The following is a 12,184-nucleotide window of genomic DNA, read 5'->3' as shown; positions in this document are numbered from 1 at the left end:
ATAAACGTTGAAAAAAAAAATTAAAAAAAAAAAATCACTAAGATGCTTATATTTTAATTAGGAGAAACTGAAGATTTATTTTAATTGTTTAATTTTTATGGTGGTGATAGAGCTCAAAACACACTCTCCCAAAATATGGCACCTTGACATATGACGAAATCGGAGAACCCGCAGATGCAGGGAGAACTCTCTGGCCTTCCCCCTTCTCCCCTGAGGTAGGTTATAAGACCCTCATGTGAGAGGTACCCTCCCTATACCTAGAGAAACGGAACATCCTTATCTCCAAAGACAGAGGGACTCTGAGAGGAATCCCAATGAACAGGCCTTGTGAAGTTTCCCCCAGTTTACTACCCTCACGTGATACCGTTTGTCCTATCATGTTTTTCCACTTCCCACTTTTTGCCAAACGTGGTCTAAAAACAGCTTTAACCATGCAGGGGGAGGGGGGTTGTCTTCCTTATGAAGTCTCCCTATTATATAAAACTCGTATTAAATAAACTTGTACGCTTTTCTCTTGTTAATCTGTCCTTTGTCAGTCTCCTTTACAGGGCCCCAGCCCCAGGAGAGCGGAAGGAAAAAAAAATTTTTTTCTCCCCTACAGTGAATAAAACCTTTCTCCCAAATCTTTTTATATAAAGTAGAAAATCAGTAACTAGGACTCATCCTTAAACTACTCTGCTAGATTCTCAAATTCTTGTCAACTGAGAAATTCATTTTTTTCTCCTTCATAATTCCAACAGTGATCTAAATAATAAGAGTAATTAACACTATTGAAACCATACTATGGATCAGACAGATACCTTTCTCTAAAGGCAATCCTACGAAGTAGGTCTTATTTATAATGTCCATTTTACAGATGAAGAATCTGAGGAACTGAAATGTTAAATAACTTGCTCAAGGTCATATGGACAGTTTGCAGCAGGGAAACTAACTTGAACTCCTCTGCCTCCGTTTTATTACAGAAACTAAGAGAAAACTAGAAATCAACCAGTTGGTGTAAGACCATCACCAGATTATAAATGTAGTCTTGGGACATATGCCTCTGAATACAAATTAAACTGAGGACAGTTATGACAGCGGCTTTCTCGATGGCAGGGATTCTATGGTTCATTTCTGGAAATGAGTGAACTTGCCCACTTCTATCCATGTAGTCAGCAACGTAAACTTGAGTCCTGACTCCAAATCCCATGATCCTTTTGCATCACACCGCACTGCCTCATGTCAAAGCTCTAAAAGTCCTGTTTTGCGAATCAGAGTGCTGATTTGGGTTTCCGATTATATTCTGATTACCAGAACATTCTGGTAAAGTCAACCCTGAAGGTGGGGTTTTGGTGAGAAATAGAAATCCCATTATTTGATTTTCACAAAAAGGAAAGGCCTTAAAAATGGCGTTACAGTAAGGAATGTGCTCACTCGGGAGATTCAATGGTCGTCTTTTTACAGATCAGTAAGAGTTTTCATCTTATAGGTTACTTCATTTAAGCCTCAAAATAGTCAACACAGATAGACTTGGTATTAATATTCTAACCATCTTTAGCTACACCTAGAAAAGTCAAGGCTCAGAGAAGTTAAATAATTTACCCTAAGCCACACAACAGGTAGTGGAAACAATGAACTCAAATCTGTCTTCAGATTCCTACTATAAAGTGCTCTTCTGACTATACCCAATTTGCTTTCATTCTGTAATTACTTTGCTGCCCCATTAGTTAATCAGGACTTCCTTCCTATGTAAATGTGCCCACTTTACAAAGCACCAAATACCGTTTGCCAGATTCTAAATCATCTGGATAGTTTCCTCTTGGTTCTTTCAGAAGCATAAAGCACAAACGCACAGGTTCCCCACGGAACAAAGTCAGCCCAAAACAAGCACAGTACTTCACAGATTTGAAAAGGAACATCTGGGGGCGCCTGGGTGGCGCAGTCGGTTAAGCGTCCGACTTCAGCCGGGTCACGATCTCGCGGTCCGTGAGTTCGAGCCCCGCGTCGGGCTCTGGGCTGATGGCTCAGAGCCTGGAGCCTGTTTCCGATTCTGTGTCTCCCTCTCTCTCTGCCCCTCCCCCGTTCATGCTCTGTCTCTCTCTGTCCCAAAAATAAATAAACGTTGAAAAAAAAAAATTTTTTTAAAAAAGAAAAGGAACATCTGCTATCACTTAGCCACCACCCACCTGATCCCTTTAGAGCTCCACACCCACACCTCAGCTGTTTAGTTCTGAAGGTTATCTGTGAATTCCTTCAGAGTCCTAGGTAAGGATCTCACGTAATTCTGTACACCAGAGCGATCACTTTCTTCAAAGGCTGGTTGTAATATTAGCACCTGGAATTAGAACAGCACTTTCTTACCACAGTTAAAACACACTACCAGGAATGGCCAAGTGAAATTATATTTCCAGCCTTTCGGTGAGGCAGCCTGGTGGTTTCAGTCCTCGAATCATCTCCCTCAAGGAACAGAGAAATGGTTAACGGAAGGAGAAAATAGCTCAGGGAAAATGCTATTACTGCAAGAGAGCCGAATTAGTTTTTCTTTTCAGGGGACTAAAATGATAACACCATCACATTTTGGTACCAAATGGTCTCACTGAAGTCTTCTATTTTCAATTTTAACCTTAGCTTTCAGCTTTTCTAATCAGAGACACTATATAAATTCTACTGAGTACAAATCACAATTATCATTTGAACATTTCTTGAATCCCAGGTCTCTCCCTGGAAGTAAATTATAAGTTTGGTGAGGACCGGGCCCTGTCAACTCATTTCTATGTCACTGAGCTGCCTGCAGGTTCTGGCTGCCTCCGTGAGCAACACAGGTGCTTTCATCATTTACTTTTATTACCTGCAAGTATTTGCATAAGACACAATGGAAGGCGTTTACAAAGATGGCATTTTTCTAAAAAAGTACAACTAAATCTGCCTTCTTGAAACAGTCTAACAATTTGCTTGTTAGCCTAGGAAGAGAGACATTACCTTTTTAACATGCAGTTAGGGGCTTCCAACTACTAAACATATTACTCCCTTAATTTCTCATACGATCCTTTTCTACCCGCTGCCCCCAATCCATGTAAATGCTTTTGTGAATACAGTGATTCTGGAAGAAACTTCCCGTGTCTCGCCAATCTGGCCCATCTCATTCTTGCCACTTCCCCCTCCCCTTACAACCAGAAATGTCAAAATTCAGAAGTATCAAACTGCCACAGTTAAGCAAAAACATCATGTTACTGCATGCTTCTGTGTCCTTGCACATGCTGTATTCCTGCGGCCTGAAAACAGGCCTCCTTTTCTCCCCTTAGCAAATTTCTATTTATCTTTTAAAATGTAATTTAGACCTCATCTATTCCAAAAAGTCAATCATGAGATGTCCCTAACTAGATCAATAACTTCATTTTGAATGTTGTGTATGTTACATTTAATACAATGCGTTGCTTTATGAATATGCCTCTGCCTCGTCTAATACATTATGATGACCTTGAGGGCCCATTCATATCTTTCCCAACACCCAGCAGAGTATAGGACATACACAGGAACTGCTCAATAAATGCTTGCTGGATGAAGGGACATGGAAGAATAAAGAACAGAAATATGATGAAAAGGGAGTGGATTTTTAGTCAGGAAACAAAAAGAGAAAAGATGGGGGACGCCTGGGTGGCTTGGTCGGTTAAGCGTCTGACTTTGGCTCATGTCATGATCTCACGGTCCGGGAGTTCGAGCCCCACGTCGGGCTCTGTGCTGACAGCTCAGAGCCTGGAGCCTGTTCCAGATTCTGTGTCTCCCTCTCTCTCTGCTCCTCCCCTGTTCATGCTCTGTCTCTCTCTGTCTCAAAAATGAATAAACGTTAAAAAAAAAAAAAATTAAAAAAAAAAAAGAAAAGATGGGAAGAAATGGAGGATAGGAGTAAAAACAATAAAGCAAACTATTGGCACCAACTTGTATATTTTTTATCCCAAAAGCTGCACCTCTACCTGGCTCCATCCAAGCTAGGAGTTACTCTTAGTGTAGTGAATTTCATAGGCTGAACTTGTAATGCCTAAATCTAAAGTACTTGGAGGAAAACAACCGAATACACAATCATATTACCACTTTTCCCGAAGCCATGACTCTAGCTCAAGCTACCATCCTCCTGTGCCTGGCCTATCGTAACAGACTCCCAATTAGTCTCCCAGCTTTTACTCTCTTTTAGAAAATCCAAATCTGATTATGTTGCCTCCCTGCTTAACGTGTTCAAGGTTTCCCAGTGTTGTTAGTGTAAAGAACAAAATGAGTAGCAAGACTCAAGGCCAGCCCAACTCTTGAGCAGCAACAACACCACGCTTTCCTGCAAATGTGCCACCCTCTGTTTGGAATATTCTCCTGTGCCTAATTCATTCCCTCTTGAAGGCCACAAATCAATGGTTACTTTGTCCAACAAGACCTTCCTGACCCCCAAGAGAATCTCCCTATCTATATACTCTTTAGCCCAATGTATCCCCACTGTATCACAGTAACAAAAATACTGTACAGTTTTTCATGATAAAATCAGTATCTGTCTCCCCTCAACTAGATTATAAATTCCATTAGGGCAGGGACCGTGCCTGTGCTGATTGTTCACTTTCCAGTGCCAAGGTAGTGTCTACCCATACTAGAAACATAGTAAATATCTGTTGAGGAAATGAATAATGAAAACACACATGAAGTAAAAATCATGGCATACTTCCTTAACATATTTTTTTAAATCTCCCTCAAACCAAATGCTACCATTGTGTTTATGATCAAAGCTATAAAAGCATTCTTATTAATATCGGGAACATGACAAGCATTATTATCACTACTATTATTCAACATTGTTCTGGAAGTATCAACCAATGTAATTAGTTATGTGAGAAATAAGAGAAATAAAATTTAGAAAACAAGCAAAATTATCATTTTTAGAACTGGAAAATCCAAGAGAACCAACTGAACAACTACTAAAACGTAAGAGAATTCAAAAAGGAATTTGAGTTCAAATTAATATGTTTATTTGCAAACAACAGTTGGAAATATTTTTTAAAAAAGGGAAAAGAGAGGGCTCCGTGTACACCAACAACAATAATAAAGATAAAAAGACTTTGGAATAAACTGCACAAGAAATGTTTAGGATACACATGAAGAAAACTTTAAAATCCTAGTAAGAGACATAAAAGATACCAGTAATGAATAAATGTTACTCTTAGATTTGCTTGTGTAGATACATCAATTGTCCATAAGTTAATCCATAAACTCAATGCAATCCCAATCAAGATATTAATAGAATGTTTTGGGAGGACCATGATAAAATGACTCTCATGTCTATTTAGAATACACAAGCAAAAATAGTCGGAGAATTCTGAAAAGGAGAAACAACCAATAAAAGACTACCCTCCCAGGTAGGGTAAACAGGAAAAGAAAGCGACACAAAGTAAAAAATGTCCTACCTATGAAAGAATCAAGAAGGAGATATAAATATGAGTAGAGAGACCTCAGAATAGGCCCAAATATATGTGGGAGTTGAGTGTATGAAATTAATGGAGTTTCTAAAATTAATGGTGAAAGATGGGTTTTTCAATACATTGATTTATTTTTTTTTTATTAAAAAAAATTTTTTTTAACGTTTATTTATTTTTGAGACAGAGAGAGACAGAGCATGAATGGGGGAGGGTCAGAGAGAGGGAGACACAGAATCTGAAACAGGCTCCAGGCTCTGAGCTGTCAGCACAGAGCCCAACGCGGGGCTTGAACTCATGGACCGCGAGATCATGACCTGAGCCAAAGTCGGCCGCTTAACCGACTGAGCCACCCAGGCGCCCCTCAATACATTGATTTAAAAAAGAAAAAATAATCTGAGGGTGCTTAGGTGGCTCAGTTGGTTAAGCTGCCAGCTCTTGGCTTCGGCTCAGGTCATGATCTTGCGGTTTGTGGGATCAAGCTCCACATCGGGCTCTGCACTGACAAGTGCTAAGCCTGCTTGGGATCCTCTCTCTCCCTCTCTCTCTGGCCTTTCCCTACTAGCTCTCTCTAACTCTTTCTCCCAAAATAAATAAATATTTTTAAAAAATAGAAAAAAGAAAAAGTAAGCTAGATCTTCACCCCATTCCTCCCACCATAATAAATCCCAAATGAATCAAAAATTTAAATTTTTTTTTTTTTTTTTTAAATTTTTTTTTTTTTTTCAACTTTTTTTTTTTTTTTTTTATTTATTTTTGGGACAGAGAGAGACAGAGCATGAACGGGGGAGGGGCAGAGAGAGAGGGAGACACAGAATCGGAAACAGGCTCCAGGCTCCGAGCCATCAGCCCAGAGCCTGACGCGGGGCTCGAACTCACGGACCGCGAGATCGTGACCTGGCTGAAGTCGGACGCTTAACCGACTGCGCCACCCAGGCGCCCCATCAAAAATTTAAATTTTTAAAAATAAAAACATAAAGCAAAAGAAAAATGTGTAAATCTTTTTTTAATCTTACTATCTTGGCGAGGATAAGGCCTTTCGAAACAAGTCATAAAAGTCAGAAGCCCTTATGCTGAAAACTATAGAAAGCTAACAAAAGAAACTGAAGAAGACACAAAAAAAAAAATGGAAAAAAATTCCATGCTCTTGGACAGGAAGAACAAATATTGTTAAAATGTCGATACTACCCAAAGCAATCTACATATTCAATGCAATCCCTATCAAAGTAACACCAGCATTCTTCACAGAGCTAGAACAAATAATCCTAAAATTTGTATGGAACCAGAAAAGACCCCAAATAGCCAAAGCAATCTTGAAAAAGAAAATCAAAGCAGGAGGCATCACAATCCCAGACTTCAAGCTATACTACAAAGCTGTAATCATCAAGACAGTATGGTACTGGCACAAGAACAGACACTCAGATCAATGGAACAGAATAGAGAACCCAGAAATGGACCCACAAACGTATGGCCAACTCATCTTCGGCAAAGCAGGAAAGAATATCCAATGGAATAAAGACAGTCTCTTCAGCAAGTGGTGCTGGAAAACGGGACAGCGACATGCAGAAGAATGAACCTGGACCCCTTTCTTACACCATACACAAAAATAAACTCAAAATGGATGAAAGACCTGAACATAAGACAGGAAGCCATCAAAATCCTCGCGGAGAAAGCAGGCAAAACCTCTTTGATCTTGGCCGCAGCAACTTCTTACTCAACACATCTCCAGAGGCAAGGGAAACAAAAGCAAAAATGAACTACTGGCACCTCATCAAAATAAAAACCTTCTGGGGCGCCTGGGTGGCTCAGTTGGTTGAGCATCCAACTTCGGCTCAGGTCATGATCTCACAGTTTGTGAGTTCAAGCCCCGTGTCGGGCTCTGTGCTGACAGCTCGGAGCCTGGAGCCTGCTTCCGATTCTGTGCCTCCCTCTGTCTCTGCCCCTCCCCTGCTCATGCTCTGTCTCTCTCTCTCTGTCTCAAAAATAAATAAAACATTAAAAAAAATTTTTTTAATTAAAAAAAATAAAAAGCTTCTGCACAGCGAAGGAAACAATCAGCAAAACTAAAAGGCAACCGACAGAATGGGAGAAGATATTTGCAAATGACATATAAGATAAAGGGTTAGTATCCAAAATCAATAACACCAACTCAACACCCAAAAAACAAATAATCCAGTGAAGAAATGGGCAAAAGACATGAATAGACACTTCTCCAAGGAAGACAACCCATCATGTGCCAACCGACACATGAAAAAATGCTCCACATCACTCATCATCAGGGAAATACAAACCAAAACCACAATGAGATACCACCTTACACCTGTCAGAATGGCTAACATGAACAACTCAGGCAACGACAGATGTTGGACGAGGATGCGGAGAAAGAGGATCTCTTTTGCACTGTTGGTGGGAATGCAAGCTGGTGTAGCCACTCTGGAAAACAGTATGGAGGTTCCTCAAAAAACTAAAAATAGAACTACCCTACAACCCAGCAATTGCACTACTAGGCATTTACCCACAGGACACAGGTGTGCTGTTTCGAAGGGACCCATGCACCCCCATGTTTATAGCAGCACTATCAACAATAGCCAAAGTATGGACAGAGCCCAAATGTCCATCAATGGATGAATGGATAAAGAAAAATATATATACATACATACACACAATGGAGTATTACTCGGCAATCAAAAAGAATGAAATCTTGCCATTTGCAACTACATGGATGGAACTGGAGGGTATTATGCTAAGTGAAATTAGTCAGAGAAAGACAAAAATCATATGACTTAATTCATATGAGGACCATAAGAGACAAAACAGATGAACATAAGGGAAGGAAAACAAAAATAATATAAAAACAGGGAGGGGGACAAAACAGAAGAGACTCATAAATATGGAGAACTGAGGGTTATGTGAGGGGTTTTAGGAGGGGAATGGGCTAAGTGGGTAAGGGGCATTAAGGAATCTACTCCTGGAATCATTGTTTCACTATATGCTAACTAATTTGTATATAAATTTTAAAAAATTAAAAATAAAATTAAAAACGACATGGTAACTCCATAAACAAGCAAAACAATATAAAAGAAAAGCTCTTAAAAAAAAAAAAGTCAGAAACCCTAAAAAGACTGACAAATTCAATGACATAAAAATTCAAGACTTCTGGGTCGCCTGGGTGGCTCAGTCGGTTAAGCGTCCGACTTCGGCTCAGGTCATGATCTTGTGGTTCACGAGTTCGAGCCCCGCATCGGGCTCTGTGCTGACAGCTCGGAGCCTGGAGCCTGCTTCCGATTCTGTGTCTCCCTCTCTCTCTGACCCTCCCCCCATTCATGCTCTGTCTCTCTCTGTCTCAAAAATAAATAAACGTTAAAAAAAAATTTTTTTTTTAAAATTCAAGACTTCTGTATTTCAAAAAGTACTATAAACAAAATGAATACAGAAAAAAGAACTGGCTGAATAGATTTGTAACATATATATTTCCCTACACATATTTTCATTAAAATATAAACTCCCTAAGAGCAGGAATGTGTATGTGAGTGTTGGGGGGTTACTTCTCTTTGGTGTTTTCCCAGGCTTAGACTAATAGTACATGGTAGATAGTTGATAAATACTTGTTGAATAAATGAATGAGCGTTTGACACTCATACACATCAAATGGAAGCAATCAATGCCTAGCACAGTGCCCAGCACACCTAAGTACTCAACAAATATCTGCTGAATGAATAAATCCAATAAAAACATATTCAAAGGATAAGAAGACACAATCGCTGAAAAAAAAAAACAACAACTGGTCAGGAAACATTCTTAAAAAGCTCAAACTCATAATTTGGAATTAAAAAAAAGGAAAGAAAGAAAATCAAAACCACGCTGTACCATTTTTTCACTATCAGACTGGAAGAGAAATGTAAAGACAGTGTCGACAAGAACATTAATAAATAGCTTCCCATGCTATTAATAGATTAAACTTTGGTGAAAAAATTGGCAACATCAACCAAAACTTAGGATACACAAGTTTTTTGTTTTTTTTTTTTAATTTTTTTTTTTTAACGTTTATTTATTTTTTTGGGACAGAGAGAGACAGAGCATGAACGGGGGAGGGGCAGAGAGAGAGGGAGACACAGAATCGGAAACAGGCTCCAGGCTCTGAGCCATCAGCCCAGAGCCCGACGCGGGGCTCGAACTCACGGACTGCGAGATCGTGACCTGGCTGAAGTCGGACGCTCAACCGACTGCGCCACCCAGGCGCCCCAAGATACACAAGCTTTTAACCCAGTAATTCCATTTCTTAGAATTTCTCTTACTGATAAATTCATACATATACTGTACATGAAAAGATGTATGTTCAAGAATATTCAGGGTAGCCTTTTCACAATAGCAGAAGTCTGTCCACTTAATAGAATGCTTCAGAATAATTAAAAAGCATAAAATAAATCTTTTATATATTATGACACATTAAGCTACATTAAACGAAAAACAAGTTGCAAAAAAAGAATCCCATTTTTGTCTTTTAAAAGTGTGCATACGCAGAATCACATAATGAAATATTTTTAAAATACAAAGATACGGTATTCGACTAGAATACAGAAAAGTTTTAGGAAGAAATGGGAGATAAGAGTATTCATTTCATGAAAAAATTCTGAAGGGAAAAACAAGCAAAGAACATGAAAACAAAAGCAGGAGGAATACAAGTATACAGAGGAAGATTTTTTTAAATAGAGAGAAGTGTGACAAGAAAAGCTGATGGCCCTGGGAACCCATATTAATTAATATTGATCCATATTAATGCATATCCTTTCCTCCAAAAAGGATGCTGAGATAGTTTATGACACAAACACGTGGACTGTAAGCACTAAGCGGAAGGAAAGCGGGTCCTTCACACTCACCATGTATCCCAGTGTCTGGCAGACAGTAAGGACTAAATAAATACACGATAAGTGAAAGCTACGAGTGAGAATGGAAACCATACAGTAGGAGGGAAGGCTGGGAAGATGATGATTATTACTGGGTGCCAAAATCTACCTTTGATTTCCTAGCGACCTCAGTAAAAGGAAAAACTTGATACTGCAAGCCAATAATCTTCCAACAGGTACACATGCTACTAACCCCCCACTTGGGAAGCGTTGCCAGAATAAACCAGATTCATTCGCATCCTCTACCTCAGGTGTTGTAACCACAAAGACCTGAGTGCGCTTCAGACACCACTGAGACTACCCAGTATTCCAAATATGGTTCACCACTTTTCCTCAACACTAGTGAAAAGAAGGGGCTCAAGACTGTGGACACTCCTACTATCCTTCACTATGTTGCTTCTATAAAAGCAAAGCTAGAACATGAAAGATAAAGGAGTTAGAAAAGGAAGTTTCAGATACAAAAAACGAGTCAGCTTTTAATTCCCTAAGTTAACACTTCATTAATGCAAATAACTGAAATCAAGGATGATAATTATCTACAAATCACCCCACAGATTCAGTTCAGGTTACAACTTTATACCCAGATTGCATCCAGTTGATCTAGAATGAGAATCCCTCAAGAAAGGAAAAAAAAAAAAAAAAAAAAAAAAGTCTTCAAAAGCCAGGTAGTCAGGTTAGGATTTCCTATGTTTTTAGAGACAAGTTTATTTGTCAAAAGGATTGGAGCAAGCATTTGTTTCAATACAATATCTAAGTGGTGGCTAATACCTCTCAACTCCAGTGTGGATAAACCACAGATCTGCATAAAAGCTATTAGAAGTAGATATCATAAAAGTTATACTAGTCAAATTAATCAGAATTAAACTAAAAAAAAGTATGGCCAAAGAGAGACACGCCTCTTAGAATATTAGAAATATGCACAAAGAAGTCTCTTTAGCAATAAAACTAAGGACACCATATCCCTTGAATAATCTTTCTGGAAACACAAGAGAACTGTATAACCTCTTTGCTTCCATTCTTATTTTGCAAACTAGGAACAATTCTTCATCATGTAGACATCTTTCCCTGTATGCTCTGAGGGGAAAGCCTTGATAATTTCTGCCATTTATATTATTTCAGACAAAACTGATCATTTCTCATTTTTACTCCTAAACCTTTTTAAAAGAAGAGGAAAAAAATCACAAGCATCAATGAAAAGTACATGTTATTATTGCTGATCTGTTGATGGGCTTGTTGCCCTCCAACAGTCTGAGTACTATGATTCCATTTTCTTCAGGAAACTGAAACAAAACAAAACAAAACAAAAAAAACAGTAATCTTTCCAGATCAAACTTCCACCAAGCAGTTTTAGTACAACATTTATCATACCTAGCAAAACCACCAGAGGACAACTCCATCTGCTACAACAAAACAGAGAAAGATAAAGGTCTCCAAACACTTAATAGCACTTTCCAAAAAAAGGGCCATAAACCTAACACCACTGAAAGAGAAATGCAATCTGCACTTTGCAGACCTAGACAGGAATTGCTTCAATACTATCTTTTTCCCTCTTCCTTGCCATAAAAACTACCCACCCCTAGTTGTGATGTACAGATCTACATCCCAAGACTCTTAGGAGATTAAGAACCCACAGTGCCAACAAAGACAGGAAACGAGGACTTCTTTCCCACACAGGCTTTATCGCCATTTCATTTCAATAATTATGTATTGGGTGAACACTGAAAAGTAAAGCAAAGAGTATGCCCACTCAGAAACACAATCAAGAAAAAGTAAGTACAACTCAAACTAGACATACAACAACACAATCACCCCTGTCAAACCAAGATCAGATACAGAACACCTTAACAGAATATG

The 12,184-nt window shown here is 38.9% G+C and overlaps 1 protein-coding gene and 1 long non-coding RNA gene across 4 annotated transcripts in view; both read right to left on the bottom strand.

Annotated features, from left to right (window-relative positions):
* Nucleotides 1–12,184, bottom strand: part of HIBADH (3-hydroxyisobutyrate dehydrogenase) — a 112,592-nt gene that overhangs the window by 56,830 nt on the left and 43,578 nt on the right. The window lies entirely within an intron of this gene.
* Nucleotides 1,380–3,617, bottom strand: LOC147583169 (uncharacterized). Its single transcript, XR_015242902.1, has 2 exons — nt 2,151–3,617; nt 1,380–1,908 (listed from the first exon to the last, which is right to left on the bottom strand). It is a non-coding gene; the product is annotated as an uncharacterized LOC147583169 (long non-coding RNA).

This window comes from Puma concolor, chromosome A2 (assembly GCF_028749965.1).
Source record: "Puma concolor isolate L17-30 chromosome A2, mPumCon1.1.hap2, whole genome shotgun sequence".
Taxonomy (NCBI): Eukaryota; Metazoa; Chordata; class Mammalia; order Carnivora; family Felidae; genus Puma; species Puma concolor.
This window is presented reverse-complemented; position numbering and strand designations above follow the sequence as displayed.